This window comes from Cebidichthys violaceus, unplaced genomic scaffold (assembly GCF_023349555.1).
Source record: "Cebidichthys violaceus isolate CVI_PGR_0920_01 unplaced genomic scaffold, fCebVio1.0.p SCAF_64, whole genome shotgun sequence".
NCBI classification, from domain to species: Eukaryota; Metazoa; Chordata; class Actinopteri; order Perciformes; family Stichaeidae; genus Cebidichthys; species Cebidichthys violaceus.
The window spans coordinates 831,933-857,053 of NW_027176861.1; the positions used below are offsets into that span (position 1 = coordinate 831,933).

The 25,121-nt window shown below is 37.3% G+C and overlaps 1 long non-coding RNA gene across 2 annotated transcripts in view; it reads left to right on the plus strand.

Annotated features, from left to right (window-relative positions):
- The window catches only part of LOC137890251 (uncharacterized), a 60,078-nt gene that overhangs the window by 15,676 nt on the left and 19,281 nt on the right, over nt 1-25,121 (plus strand). For both annotated transcript variants that reach the window (XR_011105281.1, XR_011105282.1), the window contains exon 3: nt 15,551-15,719. This is a non-coding gene — a long non-coding RNA (uncharacterized lncRNA). The remainder of the gene's footprint in view (nt 1-15,550; nt 15,720-25,121) is intronic.

Consider the following 25,121-nt stretch of genomic DNA (forward strand, 5'->3'; position numbering starts at 1 on the left):
CATAATTCAAAGTGTGTATAAGTAAAAACAATATTTCTATATATTACGTAGAAATGATCAAAGAGACCAATGAAGGCAACTACAAAACATCACCCACTGATTTATTTTTCTTCCATAACTCGTCCTCTTTCAGACTAGAGGAAAGAAAACATTTATTTTAATACTTTGTTTGTTTACGTCTGTAGATTTCTACTAAATTCACCAACAGTTACCATCACATAATGCCTCATTTGCATATTTAAACACAACATTTCAGAGAACTAGTTCATGTTGTGACCCTCTTCACCTGGAGACTCTTCTAAATGTCTGGACTTTAACTAAACGTCTCTTTAAAGGAGCTTTTCTATCAATGGAGTTTTTCCTCACACTCTGATCCAGAAATCTCCACTTCAGTAGTTCTGACATCCACCAAACTTCACACCTTCATTCCTCTCTGTGTGCTGAAGCTTTCTACTGAGGGGTTTGTCCACACACCATTCAGAGACTATTCATGGCTGTTGGCTCTATTTTACAGCTGTAGCTTTGTTTTGTGGGTTATAAATTGAAACTCCTGCTGCTGTTTGATTATTCTGGTGTTGTTAAGGAATGTAAACATCTCTGTTTGTGCTGACACACTGCAGGTTATGTAAGGCCTCCATGTGAGATGATGATGAATCAATAAGCGCATTAAAAACACGTTTTACTGTCCAGATGTTTACATGTGTCAGAGCTGGAGCTGCAGGTCACTCAGTGTGTTTACTTCTGAAGGTCTCATCTAACAGCTTTTACAACCTTAATGTCATTAAATCCAGCTGTGATGGTTTCTGTGTTTTTAATGAGGAGAAGTCGATGCGAACGTTTGTTGCTGTTGTTAAGCTTTATAAGGAAATCAGGGAAGGATCCGGCCGGCTATGGAAATGAGAGATTATTATCATGAAGTCATCGTGTTGCACACACACACACACACACACACACACACACACACACACACCCTCATACTGTCTCACACAGGTAAACACTCTCCAAAGACTTCTCTCTCCATCTCTCGTTTTACTCTGAGCTCTTTCTACGTCGCTGACAGATCTCTCTGTTCCTCTTCTCAGTTTGAATTTCTCACACAATTCAACATGATGCATTCAAAACATTACTGAGAAAAATGAAACGGCCACATTTAAAGGTTAGAATGTTGTTAAAAAGAGACATTTTGGAAGCAGACATATAAATTAAATAAGGCACATTCTGCTAATACTACTTCTACTACTTTTATTACTAATATATCGTATAGAACTATATCGTTATCGAGATATGAAATGATCTAAATCGTGATATATATCGTTACCGGGACATGAAATGATCTATATCGTGATATATATCGTCACTGGGACAGGAAATGATCTATATCGTGATATATATATCGCCATCGATATATGAAATTATCTATATCATGATATATACCATTATCAAGGCATGCAGTTATCTATATTGTGATATATGTCGTTATCAGGGCATGACATGATTTATATCGTGATATATATTGTTATCGAGATATTAAACAATATATATCGTGATATATGTCGTTATCAGGGCATGACATGATTTATATCGTGATATATATCGTTACCGGGACATGAAATGATCTACGCAATTGCGTGATATATATCGTTATCCAGATATGAACTGATCTATATCATGATAGAAGATTGTGTCTGTATCAGCCCTCAGTACAGTACTATAGTAAATATACTCCCCCCCCCCCCCCGGTATGTTATATACTACATTATGTTTACATACATACAGTATTGTGTGTTTAGTTCTCTTTCTTTCAGTTTTTCTTGCTTCTGTTTTACTAACGTTTTGCGTTACCTGTGGAGTAAGATATGAACCACGTGGCTCATCTCTTCTGTCACTTACATTGTTTGATGTGTTTCCTGATGCTCCCTGTTGTCGTCAGCGCGGCCTTCAGAGCAGATGAACTAGACCTTTGAAAGTTAACGTTCAGAGAGAAAACTGTGAATCGAGCGCTCGGCCGTAAATAGCAGACACGTCGGCCTGATGCTGCAGGAGGCTAAAAATATGAGGAGGGACGCTGTAAACAGCTGATCTCTGTACATGACTAGTGTCTGATGACGTCTGTGAGTTATCAGCTGTTTGAGCTTCCAACAGATGAACATCTGCAACATGTGTTGTCAGTCAGTCTTTATATATATGAGGTCAATTCATTTCCTGTTTTTTCATTGTAAACATCTGCTCCAATATATTGATCTATTATCTAAACATATCACAGTTAACTATGAAATCATTAATACACTATTCATTGTTTGTTCTAATAAACGTTCATAGTGACCCAACAATCCAAAATCCATATATATAAAATGTATCATCATCATCATATTGAACAGAAGCTTAAACCGGTTAATTAATGGGAGACACTAAAGGTGAATAGAGTAAAACATTTAACTAACAGATATCAACATGAAACTTCACCACTTCATTACTCACATTAAGATGAGTATTTATTGTATTACAAGTTTTCTGAAATGTTATGTTTAAATATGCAAATTAGGCATTATGTAATGGTAACTTTTGATAAATTTAGGAGAAATCTACAGACGTAAACAAACAAAGAAATAAAATAAATGTTTTATTTCCACTAGTCTGAAAGGAGACGAGTTATGGAACAAAAACAAAAATATGAAATATAATAAAGGACCAGTGCATGAAAACAATGTTTTTATCTGAAGTGTCTCACCTTAAAAAACCTCCACGATCAAACTCTGATGAGTTCGATGACTAATTGATTAACTGCCTGAATTGTTCCACGTGGCTGCTGAACGTCTACAGAATAAGAGAGTGTTGAGGTTCAGGTTTGAGGAGTGTGTGGGCTTAATTTGGCTCCACAGATGGCACACACACACACACACACACACACACACACACACACACACACACACACACACACACACACACACACGTTAAATGTCAGCAGTAATACCGTCGCCTCCCATCACACATCTCCCTGAATAGTAGAGCATGAAACCCACAAACCTTTTCTCAGTTTTGTTTTTGAGTTAAGTTGACAAGAAAAAAAAAAATCTGTTGTTTCACGTTGAATATGGTTTGTTTTACAGCAACGGTATATTTTCTTATTCCTGGAACTCACATCCCCCCACCCATCAGCTGTTGACTTTATCAGAAGACGGTGTGTTCCCCCCCCCCCCACAGCCCGTCTGTTCCTGTAGTCGCACGGCGCTGTGAGAGGAAACCGTCCGCTAGTTCTGAGGTGGAGACCTCACATCACGACCTGCTTACCGGACGCCTCTTATCTCCTCTGAAGCTGCATCACTATTAAAGCAGAACTCAACACAAAGTGGACTTTCCCATGTTCATCATCTCATCTCTTCAGCTGCACGTTCACGCCTCAGCTGTCTGCAGCTCGGGAACAAAATCACAAACTGACATATTTTAACAGTCAAATAAAAGACAAAGTTGTTTTTTTAATTGTTATTGTTGAAGGAAAAACTAAAAAAAGGTCTTTAAACTTGAGCCAGATATTAGTTTATTGCAGAGATACATAAGTGAATAGGTTGGAGGATAATCAACAACAAAGCCGAACATACTGAACATTTTGTGCCGTCAGACCGGACGGGGACATATTCTCACATGATGCAGCTAAAAAGCAGTCGAGCAGGTCGAGGAGCAGCTCGTCACGTGTTTGTAGATGTGAAGCAGACGCTGGCTGTGGATGTGGAGCGTGTCGTTGGACCGGTCTCAAAGAGGACTCTGGATATTTAGTCCAAGACCACAACTGAAGGGATTGTCTCCCTAAACCCGCCGGATTCATTTAACTTCATAAATCCTGCTTCAAATGCAAACAATAAGTTGACTCATTATCTCAATAGATATTTATACTAGCTGTACTAGCTGTAATAGCTATACTAGATGTACTAGCTGTACTAGATATACTAGCTACACTAGCTGTACTAGCTGTACTAGCTACACTAGCTGTACTAGCTATACTAGCTATCTACCGGGGGACTTGTTTTTAGTAGCAAGATGGCAGTCGTTCACTGCTACTTTGGTTCTGAGGTCGTTGACCCAACTGCTCATGAGCAGTTGTACTGTCAGCATTTAGACTCTTGTACTCCTTCGTTTGGCTTGCCGTGGAGCAGGAGGTCTGGAGGACGAGCTCATCGATCACCTCTATCAGCCTCTACATGTTCAGCTGTCTGAATCCACTCAAGTTCTGCAGAATAACTGACAGGATATAGCGACCGTTTCAGAGCAACAGGTGTTTCAGTTTAAGCAGTGACCATGTTAATTGGTGCCGTATGCGTTTGCTCGTAGTAACTTGCGTGAATGTCTGTCGTAGACAATAAACAGATATTTAAACCTTCATGTTCTGTTGGTGTTTTCAAAATGCTGCCGTCACTGTGAGCGACCACGTACGCACTCAGGCTGAGAGTCACAGGTTAACACTGTCACTGGTTACACCGCAACACCGGCAGCGTCCAAGTCTGCAAGTTATTAAACGTGTTGACGACCGCTGGACTGTCTGTGACGGCCATTTTAAAAGTGATTAAAGTGAAAACTCTGAGTCTGGGTCCTGCTGTTTGCTGCACGTCTTGATTCGGTCTCCAAACACTCCGGTCCTGGTCTGGGTTTAGGAGGTCTTGACTACGTAGTCTGTGCTACTTTTTCTTGCCGTTAGTGTCATTGTCAGCTGATGAAAGAACGACGACTTTACTGTTTGATGCAAATACAGTTAATGATGTTTTCTCGGATCTTTATGCTGCAGCAGAAACAGTTTAGTTCTCCTGGACCTCCCATCTTGATTTATTGATTCATGCTTTAAACTGTGCAGGAAGACGCCAGCTGGCAAAAAACAAAGAAAGCAGAGAAAGTTGAGGCAGTGACTCGGGTGGTTTGACTTCAGATCAGTGGAGTATTGTTTTTACTGCAGTGAGTCAGCGGTGAGTTGCTCTGACTCGTTTCCTGTCTGCTCCATGTGAAGAACGGAGCTACTGTCGATATCTGGAGACTGTTTTCACCTCAAGAGAAGGACGGAGGAACATCTGCAGCCTGCGAGGCTCAATAAAGAGTCTGATGTGTAAAAAGATCTTAAAATGACCTTTAACCTTTAGTGTTTAAGGGACCAAATATCTTTCACTGCTCTTTCACATTTTAATAAAGCACTGCTTTTATCCTCCATGTTGGGATACATTTTGGCTCATGTATAACTCTAAATAAGACTTCAGCTGCGTGGTCTCACTTTAAGATGCACAGGTCACATGACTATTGTATCTCACAACTACATTTTAACACCAATGACTCTTGACTTCAACAGCATGTTATTCATGAAGTGTCTAACTGACACCAAAGATCACTTCTTTGGTGCAGATTGTTTGTGAGAGTCTTCTCCCACCTGTGGTTGTGTTGTGTCCCAGACCGTGGGAGGCCTGCAGTCTCTCACATCAGGACAGCTAGACGTGTGCATGCTACCCACACACACACACACACACACACAAAGAGTTAAAAAGAGAGATTTCATGTCTCTGCAGCGTGACATCTTGTTGTTGAGTTAAGAGAGGCCGGTGTCCGGTGAGACCATGTCCACACATGCAGTCCGTCCCTGAAATGTCCGGGAACACTTCCTGCATGTCTCGTGTGTGGACATGAGCAGCAATCAGTGATCAGGGAAGTCTGCACCGCCGTTGATGTGAATGAAGTGAGCGACGCTGCAGGAAGCAGAGCGTGAAGGGTTCATTGTGTCTGAAGGAAGACGCTGTCACGTCAAGCGAGCGAACCAATCACAAGATGATTCAAATCCATCATCAGCGGAGTTAACAAACTTAACTTAGGTTTGATTATGTGAAGTTATGTAATAAAAGTACTTTCTAACCAGAGACGAGAACAGTTCATCCAGCCTGAACACCAGTCTTACACTAACACCTAAATAAACACTACTGCTCTTAAATATGCATTTAAATGTTTTAATATGTTCATAGGTTGCTGTATGTATAGATGTATGTAGATATAGATCCAACACGCTGTACATAAAGTATAATGTTCATAATCATCCAGATTCATTTATTCAGTATTTATTTTTGTTGTTTAGTTTTGTTTACAACAAACCAGAGTTCGCTCATAAATGAATTGATTTTTAGACCTCAGCCTGTCGAACTTAAACAAACTAGGTCTCTAATTAAAAACATAAAGCGTTCTTTCCTCCAGCAGACAGCTTCAGTAACGACACTTCTTTCATTATTTTAACCCAAACTATGATCTTTGCTTCAACCTAACTAAGTAGTTTAGTTTAGTTGCTTAAACTTAACTAAGTTGTTTCCTGTGAATTTGGAAGTTTATTTTGTATGCAACTATAGGAAGTTGATACGTGTAACACGTGTAACTTAAACTTATATATACTTATATACATATATATATATATATATATATATATATATATACATATATATATATATACATATATACATATATATATATATATATACATATATATATACATATATATATATATATATATATATATATATATATATGTATATATATATATATATATATATATATATATATATATATATATATATGTATATATATATATATATGTATATATGTATATGTATAATCTGGGACTGTGTATTTTAATGTGGTGATGAATCATGAAGTGACACATTTCTTATTTCTTCGTATCGTTCTGGTCGAGTGGAGTGAACACTGAACGTCTGTCTTCAGTTATCAGCATGAACAATAACAGATTCTTCATATTTTCTTGTATTTAAATGTGTTCTCGAGGCTCTGATATTCATCTCTTAAATATCGTCACACTGTTAATATCATGAGGAAGCTCATTGTGGCTTCATGTCCTGCATTACGTATTAATGTTATGATATTTGATTATGTATCTGACCTGACTTATAGAATAGGAAACTAGAGGCTGAAACTAATTGTTTTCATAATCAGTTCATCGTCTGAGGACTTTCTCATTGAGTTGTTTGTTCTATAAAACATGAACACATGATTGTTTGTGTGTATATAGAACATTATGTATCTGCTGTATCGCTTTCTTTTCATAGTTTTTGCAGTAGACAGCAGTGATTCAGATATTTGAATATTATGGGATGCATTACTTTGAGTTTCGTTCTGTTCTTCGTCTTCTATAAATCATAAATGCAAAACGTTCCCAGAATGCACCGTGAAACGAGCCTCTTTGAGCATCTGATGCTCATGAGGACGATCAGTGACACGGAGCCAAAGCGCTGCATTGTGGGTCGTTGAGCTGAATCCCAGAGAGCGAGCGCTGAGCGGTACATTCTGATCGATCACCTTCTGCTCTTTAGTTCCTCTGAACGTGCTTTCAGTCGCAGTGAGAGAAGCTCAAACGCCTCCTGATTGACGGCATGAAGACGAGTTCTTGATCTTCTGATCCTGTGGAGGAGTTCAACCCTCTGAACAGACGGTGGTGTCAGAGTGTCTGTTTGTCTCCCACGGACTCTTCTTCTGTCTCTGCAGCAGGTTTATAACGACGCGGCTTCTTCTTCTTCTTCTTCTTCTTCTTCTTCTTCTTCTTCTTCTTCTTCTTCTTCTTCTTCTTCTTCTTGTTTCTGCATCAAAACATCCAGAAGCACATAAAAGAGATTTCATTCTGTGTGAATCTCTTCATATCTCTACTCACAGTGAAAGTGAACCAGAAGGAGAACCTCTTTGATCGACGATGCATTGAAGGTTTCATGATTCAGACTGAACTCGTGTCTCATGGTGAATTAGTGAAACATTCTTAAATATTTAAATTATTTTTTACTTTTACTTTTCTTTAATTATTTGGTCTATTTTTTTCAACCTAAAATTATTGGTGACATAAAAATGGAGGACAGTCAATTTGATTTGATTGAATGTAAATAAGAATAATATCTTTTAATTACGTCTGTTTTTATTTATTTCAATATTTTATGTACATATATGTATGTATATATATATATATATATATATATTTGAAATGCTCTTAACTTTTTTGCTCTTAATTCCCTCCTTCTGTTTTCTTGTCTTTCATTTTGTCTCCTCTTTAAACTCAACTCCTCCGCTTCCTCTGTTCTCTCTGAGACTCATCAAAGCCTCGTTGCTCTCTGACTAATTCTGATAGCAAAGAACCGGCGGCTTTCAAGCCGTCCGACTCCCTTCTCTGTATTTTTAGGCGACATGGCCGCCATGCTGGATGATGTCATGTTGTTGTTTTTTTTATCTTTCTGTGAAACGTGTCGGCTCAGACGATCGTCTCGTAGCGACGTCCGTCCACGTCCCACGGAGACAAAAACCGTCTCTGCTGTCCAGGGAAAAATTGTCCTCCTTGTTAGTGATGTGACTTTGTGTTTGTTGCTTTTGTGGAACTCTATAAAATTGTAGCGGGCCGGCTGCTGCTCTGTCACGGGCCTCTGATCATAGTCACGCTGCTGCTTTGTGTTCTTTAATAAATAAAAGTATCAGCGATAGTGAAACTGAGAATCACAACGAGGACAAACGCTGACGTGTAAACTCTTCTGGGTGTTACATTCATCTCAAAATGTTCTGTTCTGTTCTTTTCGGCACATTGTTCATTTGTGAACGCGTGCTGCTCCACAGTCAGATGACTACCAAACACTTTTTAAACCGTCACCGTTCCACCCTCTGCTCTATCTGAATGAATCACTACAGCCTCCCTCTGTCACCTATAAAGTCATGTTGATACCGAGACTCTGCCGTGACATTTATTGGTGTCAAATGTTGTTTTTGTCGCCGTGCGAGCGTATTTGGCGTTGATCGGTGTCAGACTTGTTTTCTTCTTATAAATAAATAAATCCATAAGTCATACTGAAACTGTGATGCTTTGGAGTGATAATATTACCAGAGCAACAGGGGAAATTTACCCTGAGAAATGTTCGGTTCTCTGACAACCCACTCAGTTTCGACTGGAAAAAAAAAAAAAAAAAGTCGTTTAACCTTTTCAGCAACAACAAATGCTGCAAAAAAAACACATGAAAGAAGAAGAAAAGAGGCAGAATATTGCTCATAAAAACTCACATTAATACACAGTTTGACTTTTTGTATTTATTCATGACTGAGATGAGACTTATAATATCCATATTTCATTGTTGAGGTTACACTTTTACACTTCTACTCAAATTCAGCTGCATTTTTGAATCATCATTGACATTTAATTTAGGAACATTTTCAAAGAGATTTATGATTATTTTGACTCATTTTTTGAATGGTTAAATGTGTTTTTATGGTCGTTAGAGGAGCAGATATTTGATATTTGTCTCTGCCGATGAGACTGCTTTCAGATGTTAAATGTCAGCGAGGAGTAAATATAAACATGTTTATGGTTTCAGTCAGGCGGTGTTGCGTTCACAGTTCGTGGGTGGCATCGCTCCATCGACTGTGTGTGTGTGTGTGTTGTGCAGATACATTTTTGTATATTATGTATTTCAGTCTGTGTGAATTGAATGTGTCCTGTTCTGTGTATCTGCAAATATATATATATGTGTGTGTGTGTGTGTGTGTGTGTGTGTGTGTGTGTGTGGGTGTGTGGTTGATTATTTCTGAGTGTGTTTGTACAGACACTATTTGTATTTATTTATATTATTTGTACATATTTTGGTTCCTTTTTCAGTGTGTGTATGTTGTTATTACACATGTAATATTACAACTATGAGCTGGAACATACAGTGTGTGTGTGTGTGTGTGTGTGTGAACATATTGTGTGTCTGCTTGTGTTTCTTATTTCTGACAGTGTGTGTGTGTGTGTGTGTGTGTGTGTGTGTGTGTGTGTGTGAGAGTGTTTAAATGTGTTATGTGTCCATATGTGTAATTATTATTACCACTCATATTGTGGTATTAATATTGTGTGTGTGTGTGTGTGTGTGTGTGTGAACATACAGTGTGTCCACTTGTTAAATATGTGTGTGCATGTAAATTCTATTTTATTTCAATGACAATAATAATAACAATAGTAATAATGATTATATTATAATAACAGTAACAACAGGATCCATGATAACAATAAGAGTAGTATTAGTATATTGATACTTTAATACAACAGCAGAAACAATACGAGCAGTAGAATTAATAATAATATAAATAAATATACTAATTAATTAATAATTGATAGATAGATTTTATTAATGTAATACAACAGCAGCAGCAATAACAATAACAGCAGTAGTCATAATAATAGTAATAGTAATAGTAGTAGTAGCAGTAGTAGTTCTAGTATTTGTAGCTATAATGGTTATAGTAGTAGTGGTAATATTGATAGCAATAATAATATAATTATACTATAATACAACAGCAGCAGAAGCGGCAGAAACAGTAGTAGTGTTAGCAGTAGTAGTATTGGTAGTAGTATTAGTGGTATTAGTATTAGCAGCTGTAATGATAATGTTGTTATTATATCTACATTCTACCGGCATTCACCGGACCAGCTGGGTATGTTTATTGTTAATATTGTTTAATATTCCTGTCGGGTTATTAAATATAAACACATTGTGGTTATTTTTGTTTGACACAACACGTTCAATCCTAAAAGTGTCACAGATTTATTTTACATTGATCACAACAACGTGCGTATGACGCGGAAAAGAAAACAATATTATTGTTATTATTGTTATTATTCTAAAGGAGAATGTTATTGTATAAACTAAATGCAGATTCTTTTGAACGACGTAATTCACAATCAGCAGATCTCAAATCAAAGACGAGGGAATATTTGTGTTGTACGAGTCATATGAGTACTTCTGTGTGAACAGTATTTGTGATTACATATCCTGTAGAGTGTGTGTGTGTGTGTGTGTGTGTGTGTGTTTGCATGCACGTGGACGTGTTAGAGAGTTTGTTCCTCCACCGTTCGTCCCAGCTGACATTTACACATTCAAATCAGAGAGAGCTTATTGTTCTGGTCACATGACATGATTTCACGTTTTATTTCACATCATCACTTTGTGAATATGTTTATTGTGTTTGTGGCTCTTAAAGCCTAAATGTCCCACACTGTGATGCTTTAATACTTTTATTGAATGTGCTTCTTCACATGGTTTTGAAGTGGTAACATGTTTTATGTCAGAAAACGACACATTACTTCTGATTCAGAGGCTATTTGTATTCATGTAATTAGAGTCTTATAATATATATAACATACATTTCATAACTGTATGTATATATATATGTATATATATACATATGTATTTTGTAATACATATATATGTATATATACATATACATATATATGTATATGTATTTTGTAATAAATATATATACATATATATATACGTATACATATATATATGTATTTTGTAAATTATATAGTTTATATTTCCTATAATAACTTCATCCTCTCATATGTGTACTTTTACTTTGTTCTAGTGAATCCGTTTCTTGGTAGAAATTTCACTTTTACTCGTCTTTTTCCTGAAGTAATATTTTGTGTTATACATTTATTACAGAGGATACTTAAAAACTGGAAAATAATTAAAATTGTCCGGTTATACAAACATTGTTATATTTAGTTAATTTTCAGTTTTTCTAATTTAATGAATCTCGTCTGAGAGATGATGTTTGTAACTTTTAGTTTAGATCTTTACTCCGGCGTGTTTACTTTCACCTCAGTAAAGAGTAAAGAGTATATTAACAATATACTTTATGTGTATAGTATATACTATATATGTGTATAGTAGACTGCAGTCGACCGCTGGTTACTTGTCACATAATCTGTGTTCACATAATGTATCTGGTGCAGTAGGAAACATCATGGAGGTACAATAAGATGCACGTCACACAATTCAGCTCCAACATGTACAGTACAGACTCTACAGCTGTGGTTTGTTTTCAGCCAGCACTTTGTTTTAAGATACTTATATCTGGTATTAATGTGGTTTCAGTAAAGTGTTGTAGAGATGGAGAAGGCTGATTGTTGTCTCTGAAGGCTTAACAATATATTGCAATATCACAAAGGTAAATATGAAGATACTGGTTCCACTGAGGTGATCGCTGATGTTCTGTCACAACTGAATACATTCAGTTAACACTTTAGGACATTTGATCTTCTGATTGTGTTTATTGTGTTATTGTCTGAAACTGAGCACCTTTACTCTTCACATGCGTCATATAAAGACAAAGTGTTATCTCCACAGTCTGGAGCTGCAAACCTGTTTAAAACCAAAACTCCACCAGAGACAAAATGATGACATTTAATAACCAATACACTGTGTTTAAACATGTGTTGAATCACAACAGCCTTGTTTCACAGTGAATATTCATCTCTCCATGTTGGACATGGACACACTACATGTGCTCTTATACAAATAGTACTTCATATGAAAAGTGTTGACAGCGTGTCGGGACAGACTCTCTGTCTGCAGCTGCTCTTTTGTGTCAGTATGCAAACACTGTACATATGTACAGTATGTAGAGAGCCTCATCAGTAAATTAACACTTAACGAACACACCGACAGAGCTTTTGCTATCCGGACATTATTTTATTGCCGTATTGATAGTTCTGTGTCGTAAACATGGCTTACTGTAAAGACTTTACTATGTTTGCCAGTAAGTCAGTAAATCTCTGAAGCAGCTTTGAGTTTGAATACGTGATGTATGATCCAGTTGTGAGAGGATGTGAGTGGGCTCATCCAAACAGAAACAGAGAATAATGAGCTCATTTCATTTTCTCTGTTGTGTCGATGTGTCTGTGTGAGAGTCAGAGATGATGATAATCAAAGACATGAATATGAAGATAACTCTGTAGATATCTTTGTAGATAACTGTATAAATAACTCTATTGATTACTCTATATATGACTATATAACTCTTTAGATAACTATTTAACTCTATATATAATTCTTTAGATGACTATTTAACTCTATATTTAACTCTATATATAACTCTTTAATTCTATATATAACTCTATATATAACTATTTAGATAACTCTTTAACTCTATATTTAACTCTATATATAACTATTTAGATAACTATTTAACTCTATATATAATTCTTTAGATAACTATTTAACTCTATATTTAACTCTATATATAACTCTATATATAACTATTTAACTCTATATATAACTTGTATGTGGTTTTGTTTGCAGCGATGTGAACCCTGCAGGTTTCCAGGAATATTTGTCACAGTGGCTACGACTACTACTACTACTACTACTACCAATGTTACTACTACTACTACTACTACTACTACTACTACATATACTACTTCTAATACTACTTATAGTACTACTAATACCATTACTAATACTATTGCTTTGTTTCTGCTGCTGTTGTATAATAGTATAATTATATTATCATTATTATTATAATTTTCATTATTACCACTCTACTATAATTATTATAACTACTACTACTAGTACAACTACTACTACTACTACTACTACTGCTACTATTACTCTTGTTATCATTTCTACTAATGTTATTGTTATTTCTGCTGCTTGTTCTGCTGCTGATGTATTACGGTATGATTACATTACTATAATAATTTATCTATCCATTTTTGATTAATTAGTTTATTTATTTATATTAGTATGTATTCTACTGCTAGTATTGTTGTTGTTGCTGTTGCTGTTGCTGCTCTCTGTTATTGCAGACAAAGTATTTCTGCTACAGTCGGCCGTGTACCGAGAATTGAAAGGCATTGATTGTGGCTTTTCCCTGTGCTCAGAGACTCACTGATATTAAACCTCTCACTTCCTCTTTGAACACAGAGGTGCACACTGACTCACAAACACAACCAACACATGATCCTCTGTGTTGGGCAGTTTTACTTTTACTACTTTCTTTAACGGACTGTGGGAGGAAGCCGGAGAACCCGGAGAGAACCCACGCTAACACGGGGAGAACATGCAAACGTGCAGCCCGGGAATAGAACCCTGGTCCCTCCAGCTGTGTCATCGTCATTTTAAATGAAATATCGTTGCTGCACATGGGTACATGGAGACAGAGAATAAACTCACCATAAGAAGCTAAAATAGACCGGTATAGAAAAAGGTCTGTGTAAGAAATGATTTAATAAACTGTTCCAGATATGTACGGAGCATAAAACCCAAAAAGCAGACCTGAACCAGAACGCAGGAGAGTTCTGGATCGTTCATGAAGAAAAAGAAGATCAGAAATAAACAATTCAGCACTTTATAAACCAACTAATCAATTCAGGAAGACAGAACGTAGAAGGATTCAGAAATGGAGATAAAATATAATGAATGAAGAATGAGGATTTGTGATGCTGCGGATGCATGATGACAGTTAAAGTTGATACTTTAATGCAGCGTCAGCTTTCCAGAGCGATATTTTTCTAAAGAACCCTCGAGGGAGAATTCTTCGACTGCACGCTGGAGACGAAAGCTTACAAACACCACCGAGATGAATGTGAATGAATATCCTCACAAATGAAAAGATAAGAGATGAGACTCAAAGACCACCAGCATGAGACCTTCTCCTCTCACAAACAGCCTGCAGCGTTCAGACGGCCGCCCACACAGCAGCCTCTCTGCTGCTGCGTTTCTGTGAGTGGGTCGACTCCTCAGTGTGAGAAAACATCAGGCGAACACGAACACAATCTGAAACCAGCGGTTTAACTTTGTGTCCCTGGACGACGAGCGGGAATTCTAACATTTAGTTTAAAACATTTTACACGTTTCACAGTTAAAGTTCGTTTTTTTTTTAGTCTCTGATATTTTGAATACCTCCAAAGAAAGTGATGCCATAATGTTTTTACATGGTTTATTACATTGCTACAGGATTAGTAACAGTCTGAGAAAGAGAATTGTATCTGTAATTACCTAAAAAAACTGCACAGCTCATCCATTTTTAATTCAGAAATATTGTGAATATTTTTCTATATTTCTATATTTTTATCTGTACTTGCTTTTATTTTTTATTTACATTTTTTTAATTTAAAAATATTTACCTACATGGCAATAAATCTGATTCTCAAGATAAAAAATAACAAAGTCTAAGAATTGTTTGGCTTCGGTTGGAGAACGTTTATTCTTAATTAAAGTATCGTTGTGATATCGATGCTGTAGAAAACCTGTTTCTCTAAATAATAAAAGGAAGATGCAGTTAGTCATCCAGCATCTCTCAGTGGTTTCAGAACACACATAGAAACATTCAAACAGGGTCAATCCAGTTTACAGCGTTCATATCGGCTGGTAGTGTGTGTGTGTGTGTGTGTATGTGTGCGTGTGTATGTGTGCGTGTGCGTGCGTGTGTGTGTGTGTGTGCGTGCGTGCGTGCGTGCGTGTGTGTGTGTGCGTGCAGCCACACAATTTTTGCACCAATCATGTGTGATATCATATTGTGCCAAATATAATTCCAACATCAAAGAGGGAACATTTTGTTGAGTTTCAATGACTGAAACATTCATCTCTTATTCAACCTTTATAAAATATCATACTAATAAGTTGTGAAAGTCCTCTTTAGAAACTAGATGGGATTCATTTGCTTGTTTAAAAAATGTATTTTCGAACTCAGTTAAAGGCTGAATGACTCGTTAAAACAGGCCTTTTTGTGTCTTTTGCAGGACTAAGGATTTAAAGGTCTCACCTCAGGACCATCAGACTGGTTTCCATCTCAGGACCATCAGACTGGTTTCCACCTCAGGACCATCAGACTGGTTTCCACCTCTGGACCATCAGACTGGTTTCCATCTCATTCAGCCGTCCTGACAACTGAAACCAGCTCAGCAACCGGTAAGAGACGTTCATGAAGTCTGATCCTGTTGTTGATGTACAGCTGAGTATCACGGCAGGTTGTGAAATAGTCACGAAATGTAATCTATTGGTTCTGTGTTCAGGGACACAAGTTGTCGTTCAGCATAACTGTCCGTTTTGTTGCCTAAAGCTAACTATTGGTGCTGTTGTCTAAACCTAACTGTTGGTGTTGTTGTCTAAACCTAACTGTTGGTGTTGTTGTCTAAACCTAACTGTTGGTTTAGTTGTCTAAAGCTAACTGTTGGTTTAGTTGTCTAACCCTAACTATTGGTGCTGTTGTCTAAACCTAGCTGTTGGTTTAGTTGTCTAAAGCTAACTGTTGGTTTAGTTGTCTAAACCTAACTGTTGGTTTAGTTGTCTAAACCTAACTGTTGGTTTAGTTGTCTAAACCTAACTGTTGGTTTCGTTGTCTAAACCTAACTGTAGGTTTAGTTGTCTAAACCTAACTGTTGGTGTTGTTGTCTAAACCTAACTGTTGGTGTTGTTGCCTACACCTAACTGTTGGTTTAGTTGTCTAAACCTAACTGTTGGTGTTGTTGTCTAAACCTAACTGTTGGTTTAGTTGTCTAAAGCTAACTGTTGGTTTAGTTGTCTAAAGCTAACTGTTGGTGTTGTTGTCTAAACCTAACTGTTGGTGTTGTTGTCTAAACCTAACTGTTGGTTTAGTTGTCTAAACCTAACTGTTGGTGTTGTTGTCTAAGCCTAACTGTTGGTGTTGTTGTCTAAACCTAACTGTTGGTTTAGTTGTCTAAACCTAACTGTTGGTTTAGTTGTCTAAACCTAACTGTTGGTGTTGTTGTCTAAACCTAACTGTTGGTTTAGTTGTCTAAAGCTAACTGTTGGTGTTGTTGTCTAAACCTAACTGTTGGTGTTGTTGTCTAAACCTAACTGTTGGTGTTGTTGCCTAAAGCTAACTGTTGGTTTAGTTGTCTAAACCTAACTGTTGGTTTAGTTGTCTAAACCTAACTGTAGGTTTAGTTGTCTAAACCTAACTGTTGGTGTTGTTGTCTAAACCTAACTGTTGGTGTTGTTGCCTACACCTAACTGTTGGTTTAGTTGTCTAAAGCTAACTGTTGGTGTTGTTGTCTAAACCTAACTGTTGGTTTAGTTGTCTAAAGCTAACTGTTGGTTTAGTTGTCTAAACCTAACTGTTGGTTTAGTTGTCTAAAGCTAACTGTTGGTGTTGTTGTCTAAACCTAACTGTTGGTTTAGTTGTCTAACCCTAACTATTGGTGCTGTTGTCTAAACCTAGCTGTTGGTTTAGTTGTCTAAACCTAACTGTTGGTTTAGTTGTCTAAACCTAACTGTTGGTGTTGTTGTCTAAACCTAACTGTTGGTGTTGTTGCCTAAACCTAACTGTTGGTTTAGTTGTCTAAACCTAACTGTTGGTTTAGTTGTCTAAACCTAACTGTAGGTTTAGTTGTCTAAACCTAACTATTGGTGTTGTTGTCTAAACCTAACTGTTGGTTTAGTTGTCTAAAGCTAACTGTTGGTTTAGTTGTCTAAAGCTAACTGTTGGTGTTGTTGTCTAAACCTAACTGTTGGTGTTGTTGTCTAAAGCTAACTGTTGGTTTAGTTGTCTAAAGCTAACTGTTGGTTTAGTTGTCTAAACCTAACTGTTGGTGTTGTTGTCTAAACCTAACTGTTGGTTTAGTTGTCTAAACCTAACTGTTGGTTTAGTTGTCTAAACCTAACTGTTGGTGTTGTTGTCTAAACCTAACTGTTGGTTTAGTTGTCTAAAGCTAACTGTTGGTGTTGTTGTCTAAACCTAACTGTTGGTGTTGTTGTCTAAACCTAACTGTTGGTGTTGTTGCCTAAAGCTAACTGTTGGTTTAGTTGTCTAAACCTAACTGTTGGTTTAGTTGTCTAAACCTAACTGTAGGTTTAGTTGTCTAAACCTAACTGTTGGTGTTGTTGTCTAAACCTAACTGTTGGTGTTGTTGCCTACACCTAACTGTTGGTTTAGTTGTCTAAAGCTAACTGTTGGTGTTGTTGTCTAAACCTAACTGTTGGTTTAGTTGTCTAAAGCTAACTGTTGGTTTAGTTGTCTAAACCTAACTGTTGGTTTAGTTGTCTAAAGCTAACTGTTGGTGTTGTTGTCTAAACCTAACTGTTGGTTTAGTTGTCTAACCCTAACTATTGGTGCTGTTGTCTAAACCTAGCTGTTGGTTTAGTTGTCTAAACCTAACTGTTGGTTTAGTTGTCTAAACCTAACTGTTGGTGTTGTTGTCTAAACCTAACTGTTGGTGTTGTTGCCTAAACCTAACTGTTGGTTTAGTTGTCTAAACCTAACTGTTGGTTTAGTTGTCTAAACCTAACTGTAGGTTTAGTTGTCTAAACCTAACTATTGGTGTTGTTGTCTAAACCTAACTGTTGGTTTAGTTGTCTAAAGCTAACTGTTGGTTTAGTTGTCTAAAGCTAACTGTTGGTGTTGTTGTCTAAACCTAACTGTTGGTGTTGTTGTCTAAAGCTAACTGTTGGTTTAGTTGTCTAAAGCTAACTGTTGGTTTAGTTGTCTAAACCTAACTGTTGGTGTTGTTGTCTAAACCTAACTGTTGGTTTAGTTGTCTAAACCTAACTGTTGGTTTAGTTGTCTAAACCTAACTGTTGGTGTTGTTGTCTAAACCTAACTGTTGGTTTAGTTGTCTAAAGCTAACTGTTGGTGTTGTTGTCTAAACCTAACTGTTGGTGTTGTTGTCTAAACCTAACTGTTGGTGTTGTTGCCTAAAGCTAACTGTTGGTTTAGTTGTCTAAACCTAACTGTTGGTTTAGTTGTCTAAACCTAACTGTAGGTTTAGTTGTCTAAACCTAACTGTTGGTGTTGTTGTCTAAACCTAACTGTTGGTGTTGTTGCCTACACCTAACTGTTGGTTTAGTTGTCTAAAGCTAACTGTTGGTGTTGTTGTCTAAACCTAACTGTTGGTGTTGTTGCCTACACCTAACTGTTGGTTTAGTTGTCTAAAGCTAACTGTTGGTGTTGTTGTCTAAACCTAACTGTTGGTTTAGTTGTCTAAACCTAACTGTTGGTTTAGTTGTCTAAACCTAACTGTTGGTTTAGTTGTCTAAAGCTAACTGTTGGTGTTGTTGTCTAAACCTAACTGTTGGTGTTGTTGCCTACACCTAACTGTTGGTTTAGTTGTCTAAAGCTAACTGTTGGTGTTGTTGTCTAAACCTAACTGTTGGTGTTGTTGCCTACACCTAACTGTTGGTTTAGTTGTCTAAAGCTAACTGTTGGTGTTGTTGTCTAAACCTAACTGTTGGTTTAGTTGTCTAAACCTAACTGTTGGTTTAGTTGTCTAAAGCTAACTGTTGGTTTAGTTGTCTAAAGCTAACTGTTGGTGTTGTTGTCTAAACCTAACTGTTGGTTTAGTTGTCTAAACCTAACTGTTGGTTTAATTGTGTAAAGCTAACTGTTGGTGTTGTTGTCTAAACCTAACTGTTGGTGTTGTTGTCTAAACCTAACTGTTGGTTTAGTTGTCTAAACCTAACTGTTGGTGTTGTTGTCTAAACCTAACTGTTGGTGTTGTTGTCTAAACCTAACTGTTGGTTTAGTAGTCTAAACCTAACTGTTGGTTTAGTTGTCTAAACCTAACTGTTGGTGTTGTTGTCTAAACCTAACTGTTGGTTTAGTTGTCTAAACCTAACTGTTGGTTTAGTTGTCTAAACCTAACTGTTGGTGTTGTTGTCTAAACCTAACTGTTGGTTTAGTTGTCTAAAGCTAACTGTTGGTTTAGTTGTCTAAACCTAACTGTTGGTTTAATTGTCTAAAGCTAACTGTTGGTGTTGTTGTCTAAACCTAACTGTTGGTGTTGTTGTCTAAACCTAAGTGTTGGTTTAGTTGTCTAAACCTAACTGTTGGTTTAGTAGTCTAAACCTAACTGTTGGTGTTGTTGTCTAAACCTAACTGTTGGTGTTGTTGTCTAAACCTAACTGTTGGTTTAGTTGTCTAAACCTAACTGTTGATGTTGTTGTCTAAACCTAACTGTTGGTTTAGTTGTCTAAAGCTAACTGTTGGTTTAGTTGTCTAAAGCTAACTGTTGGTTTAGTTGTCTCAACCTAACTGTTGGTTTAGTTGTCTAAAGCTAACTGTTGGTTTAGTTGTCTAAAGCTAACTGTTGGTTTAGTTGTCTAAAGCTAACTGTTGGTGTTGTTGTCTAAACCTAACTGTTCATAGTTCATTCAAGCCCAACCAGGATGTTTTTTCTTAGACCTAACTAAACAGTTGTGTTGCCTTAACATAACTTTAGTTTTTACGTCCGTGTACAACGAAACCAACAGCTTGTATTTCCTGACAGTTTTTCACAAAGTTGCTGCTGTGTTGCTGATACCTGAGTTATTGCTGGTGTTAGCAACAGAACCAGCGTCACTGAGCTACAGTCAGTGTGAACCTTACTCCTTTATTCACTCATTTCTAGCTCTCAGTCAGAAGTGATTCATTTCAACAAACTCGAGTTGTCTCTTTGTGGTTTGTTTGAATATTAAAGGTTCAGAATCTGATCTCAATCTGGAGGAAGCAACATTCAAAAGATCAGTCAGGCTTTAAAACGTCTGTCAGTCACATTCAGAACAAAGTGTTTCACCTCTTTTTACTCCACATGGACTGTTTAACTGCACTCAACCAACGCCTGCTCTGATGTGATTGGTCGATCCTCTTCCTCTTCCCCTCCTCTCCTCCTCTCCTCCTCTCCTCCTCTCCTCCTCCCTCCTCTCTTGACAGAGAGCAGCAGCTCATATTAATCAGTGAGAGTGGAGTCCGTCTATAAATCACAAAGTCCTAATGATCAATAATAGAAGTGTCATGGCGTCAGATGGAGCAGAAATGCTGCTGTCAACAGCAGAAGCTCATACGTTACTGTGTGTGTGTGTGTGTGTGTGTGTGTGTGTAGAGAGATGCTGCCTGGCAACAGAGGTGATGCCAACAACTATAAAGCAGCTGATAGCAGCAGCTGACTCAGCATTTAGTGTGTGTGTGTGTGTGTGTGTGTGTGTGTGTGTGTGTGTGCATGCATGTGTGTGGAGATTCTTCTTTTTTTATTCCGATTGATTAAAGAAAGTGTTTGATGGTTTCTCCTCTCAGTGACGAGTCTTCATGAAGGAGTTACTTTATAAAAGCCTATTTTAATAGTTGCCGTGTTTTAAAGTCTCAACTTCATAAAACAACACATGTATTATAGCCGCTTTATTAGGTACACCTCTGTCAGTAGGTCTTCATCTCATCCCGGTTGTCACCAGCGGCGTCTGATATTGATATGATTTATTCTATGCAGAGGCTGAACCCTGACCCTTGATGAAGGAGACTTACTGCTGTAGATGAACGTGATGAACAGAGACGCTGAGTTAGAGAGGATTCACCTTTTGATCTGCAGCCGATACAAACAGACGCTCATCCATCAAAGCGCTTCACCTCCTCCCATCAATCACGAACACGCTGATTTATGAAGAGGAAGAACCACACGTATAAGCTAATGCTAACAACAACGAATATGTTACAAATAGCTACAACATCTCTCACTTGCTGACAACAAACTGTTGGCAAAATGTATCTTAAATAAATTCCATATTAATAAGGAAACAATCACATGAGCTAATATTAAATGAGCTGTTTTTCTATCTAGCTTATAAATTGTTTCAAACATGTAACAGACTTTTATTTGTGTCAGCAACACATTTCTGTATGATTTCTCCAGTAACGAGTAGTGTGAGCTATTACAATTAACAAAACAGTAATCAGATTACAGTTATTTTGCAACCAGTGAACAGGAAGTGACCATATCTGGACTGAGGAGGAGTGACATAGACCTGTCAATCACCGTGTAGCCCCGCCCCTAAAGCATCCCCTGCTTTCTGGTCTGTTTGACTCTAAATGGAGCATAATGTACTAAATGAACATCATGCTGTATTGAAGAAGACTGTAAACTAGAGATTGAGACCATAAACTCATGTTTACAATGTTTACTGAGGGAATAAATCAAGAGAGAAGTAGAGTCATTTTAGACTAGACTTCTATACAACCAGAGGAGTCGCCCCCTGCTGGACACTAGAGAGAATGCAGCTTTAACACGTGAAGCACTGGCTTCTCTTACGAGCAGAAATTGACTCGTGTAACTGGACTTTTTTGTAGGAAAACCCACGAAACATTTTGGTTAGAAATGATCTGAACTGTTGAATAAGGACACGGCATCACTGCATCGTGTCGAGCTGAACTTTGGTGAAGTTCCCCGCCTCGACTCGGTCGCATATGTGACCGAGTCCTGAGGGAGAGGAGGAGACGGGCCCGGTTCTACAAGGCTACTAAAACATGCACTGCACCCTCAGTTGACAGTATAACAGTAAATGCCGTGCACAAGGAGGTAGAAGCACGGACTGTGTGCAGCAGAGCTTCCTGCATAGCAAGAGGCTTTCCTTTTCACTCCATGCTGCCACAGTTTTGACAGTTGATATACTGTCAAAACTGTTAGTTTTGCAGTATATTTATAGTTGAACCATATGAGCAGACATACGCTTCAAAATTAGATTTCTTTTTTTTTAATCACATTTTCTATATATTTTATGTGTGCTTATTGTCATGCACCAATCACTAAGTCAAATTCCTTGTTTGTGCAAAACAGACGTGGCAATGAACCGTTTCAGATTCTGAATAACTCAATTTATACTTCATACTTTTCAAAGAGAAGTAACTCCCTTAGCGTCTACGTTCATCAGGCTTTTATCTTGATGAATACCTTTGTGGTACCTGTATGTGGTCGTTAAATAAACTCTGATCTTCTCCGTGAACTCAGGAGATACAGAGATGAGATGCTGTAGCTCTTCCTCCTCTTCCTCACTGTTCAGTATTATAAGCAGCTCTGAGAGCTAAATGCAGACGGAGAAGACGAAGCACAGACTCATCCATCAGACCGGTTCATCACTCACTTGTTCATCGCAGCTCTTTTACAGTAGAATCCCGTTTTTCTTCACCGTCCTACAAAGATGAAGATGTTTAGAAGTGGAGTCAGTGGAGGTATTCCAGAATCTTCTCTGTGAAATCTGTGTTTTAACGTCCCGAGCAGACATGAAGACTTTAACACGTGTACTGAGTTTGACTCCTCGTGGGACTGAACCCTCTTCTGACAGCTTTAACGGCGAGTCTGAAACTAAGTGGTGCTCCACTTTAAAACAAGGGCAGCCGACTAATTCGTCTCCTCGGCTCTTAAACGGGATGATTTACGGCGTCGCGCGAAGCGGAGGAGTCTGAACCGTCGCTGTAATGGCTCCGGAGTGAGGAACGAGGAAAAGGTTTATAAATGGAAGACTGTAATTCATCTTTTCTGTCCTCGAGGTCTTTTATCTAAAGACAGAAGACATCCGTCATCTGGAGGAGGAGTCTGTTAGACGACTGGATGTGAGGACATCTCACAGGATTTTCATTCTTTAAACATGTTTGTATGTGCACATAGTTATCTTATCTTCATCTTATTCAGTAATTCTAAGAGATGACAAACACACACATAACTACCTTCATATGTATATACTATTTAAATGCATGAGTATCACATGTTTTTGAGAATATCTGACTTGTAACATGGTATTTCTGATAATTTCTGATAATTTCTGATAATTTTTTATCAATTATCTAAAAATTGTTGTACATAAATAGTAATTAATCTGTGTAACAAATGGAATCAACTCAAGTTAAATGAGAATACATTTCATATACTTCTACCACAATGTTATAAACAGTGATTCATAATAATGCTGCGTCTCACTTATATCTGACGTTAGGACTGGACGATAATTCATTGTGATAATTTATTGTTTTTCCAATGAAATCATATTGGGATTAAATCATCTACCGAGATATCGTGATGCACATTTACTACGTCTAAACTCATAATAGTGACACATGATTACATCACAGGGTGAAGAAGGAAACAGTCATTTCACTTGAAACTGTTCATTCTGAGAAAATACTCTTCAAGATACTTCTCATTTATATTTAATTCACAAGTTTTACCATGTGGTTATTTCAATTAGACTGGGGGGGGGGACTTTAACACACACAGTAACAGACACATTCTAAATAAGAACTTTAAAAACTGAGGACAAGTTCTGAGTCATAATTATCAAAAAGAAAACATCAGACATGAACCATGCATTAAAGCGCTGCAGCCTTTTCTCTTTAGCAGGAGATTTAAAATAAACAACATTAAACTATATGTTGTTTTACACAACACGTTCTCACGACAGTTCTTCAACTAGTCATGAAATGCATCTTTGTGTAAATGCACTCCAGTTGTCCATTGAGTTTTTTTTGCGTCGCTCTGATCGACTTTGTTTCCGGGACAACGTCACGTTAAAGACAAACGTTTAAACGATGAAACCACAACGTGGTGTCGACCACGGTCTTCTGGTTAAAAGTCCTGTTTCTTTGGACGGTCCTCCTCCGCCCACCAACATTCACCGTTTTGGATATCTCATTGATTTTCTACTGGTGTTCTTTTCATCCTGACTCCGTGATGCTGGTCTGTGTGAAGCTACAGGAATGTTAACTGTCTTTTATTCATTTAGAGGTTTTCTGGAGGTGTTGAACACTGACTGGTAGCTCCTTCATCTTTTCAAACATTGATTTACTTTTTGTAATATAAAGATATAACTTTTAATTTCTCTTTTGACACAATAGAAGACAGATATCTATCATTCAAATTGCATAATAATAATTGCATCAAAGACATAACTGTCAGGGTTTTGAGTTTGTCAGCTGATGCACCAATAATTTATTTTACGTGAAAACTTGTTCATCAGATGTTAAATGAAAGATGTTGGAATAAAACAACATGTGTAGCATTATAAATATGCAGAGATGATATTACAATTCACACTCACCAAGTAATGCCTCAGTGTAACACAAACAGATTAATAGACTATGTCAAGATTTCTGAAAGGATACATTCAAATATGCAAATTGGTCATTATCTTATTAAATATTTGTAAGAAATAATTAATGTTTTCATACATTTCCAGAACATGCATGTGAACATTGGATTAATCCAGGTTCAAAGTTCTTGTTTCATGTTGTTGACATACTAGAGTTAAAAGTTATTAAAGAGGGAGTTTATGATTTCTCTTTGTATCACTCCATAAAATAATAAATCTATCTCCTCCATGTTTGTATTAATAAATGTAGTATAAATGAGTGTGTGAGTGGTGTGTGAACAAAGCCCTCTGTAGAAAGCTTCAGCACACAGAGAGGAATGAAGGTGTGAAGTTTGGTGGATGTCAGAACTACTGAAGTGGAGATTTCTGGATCAGAGTGTGAGAAAAACTCCATTGATAGAAAAGCTCCTTTAAAGAGACGACATTTCCTTTGTTTTTGTTGATGCTGCCAGAGCGTGTGTGTATGTG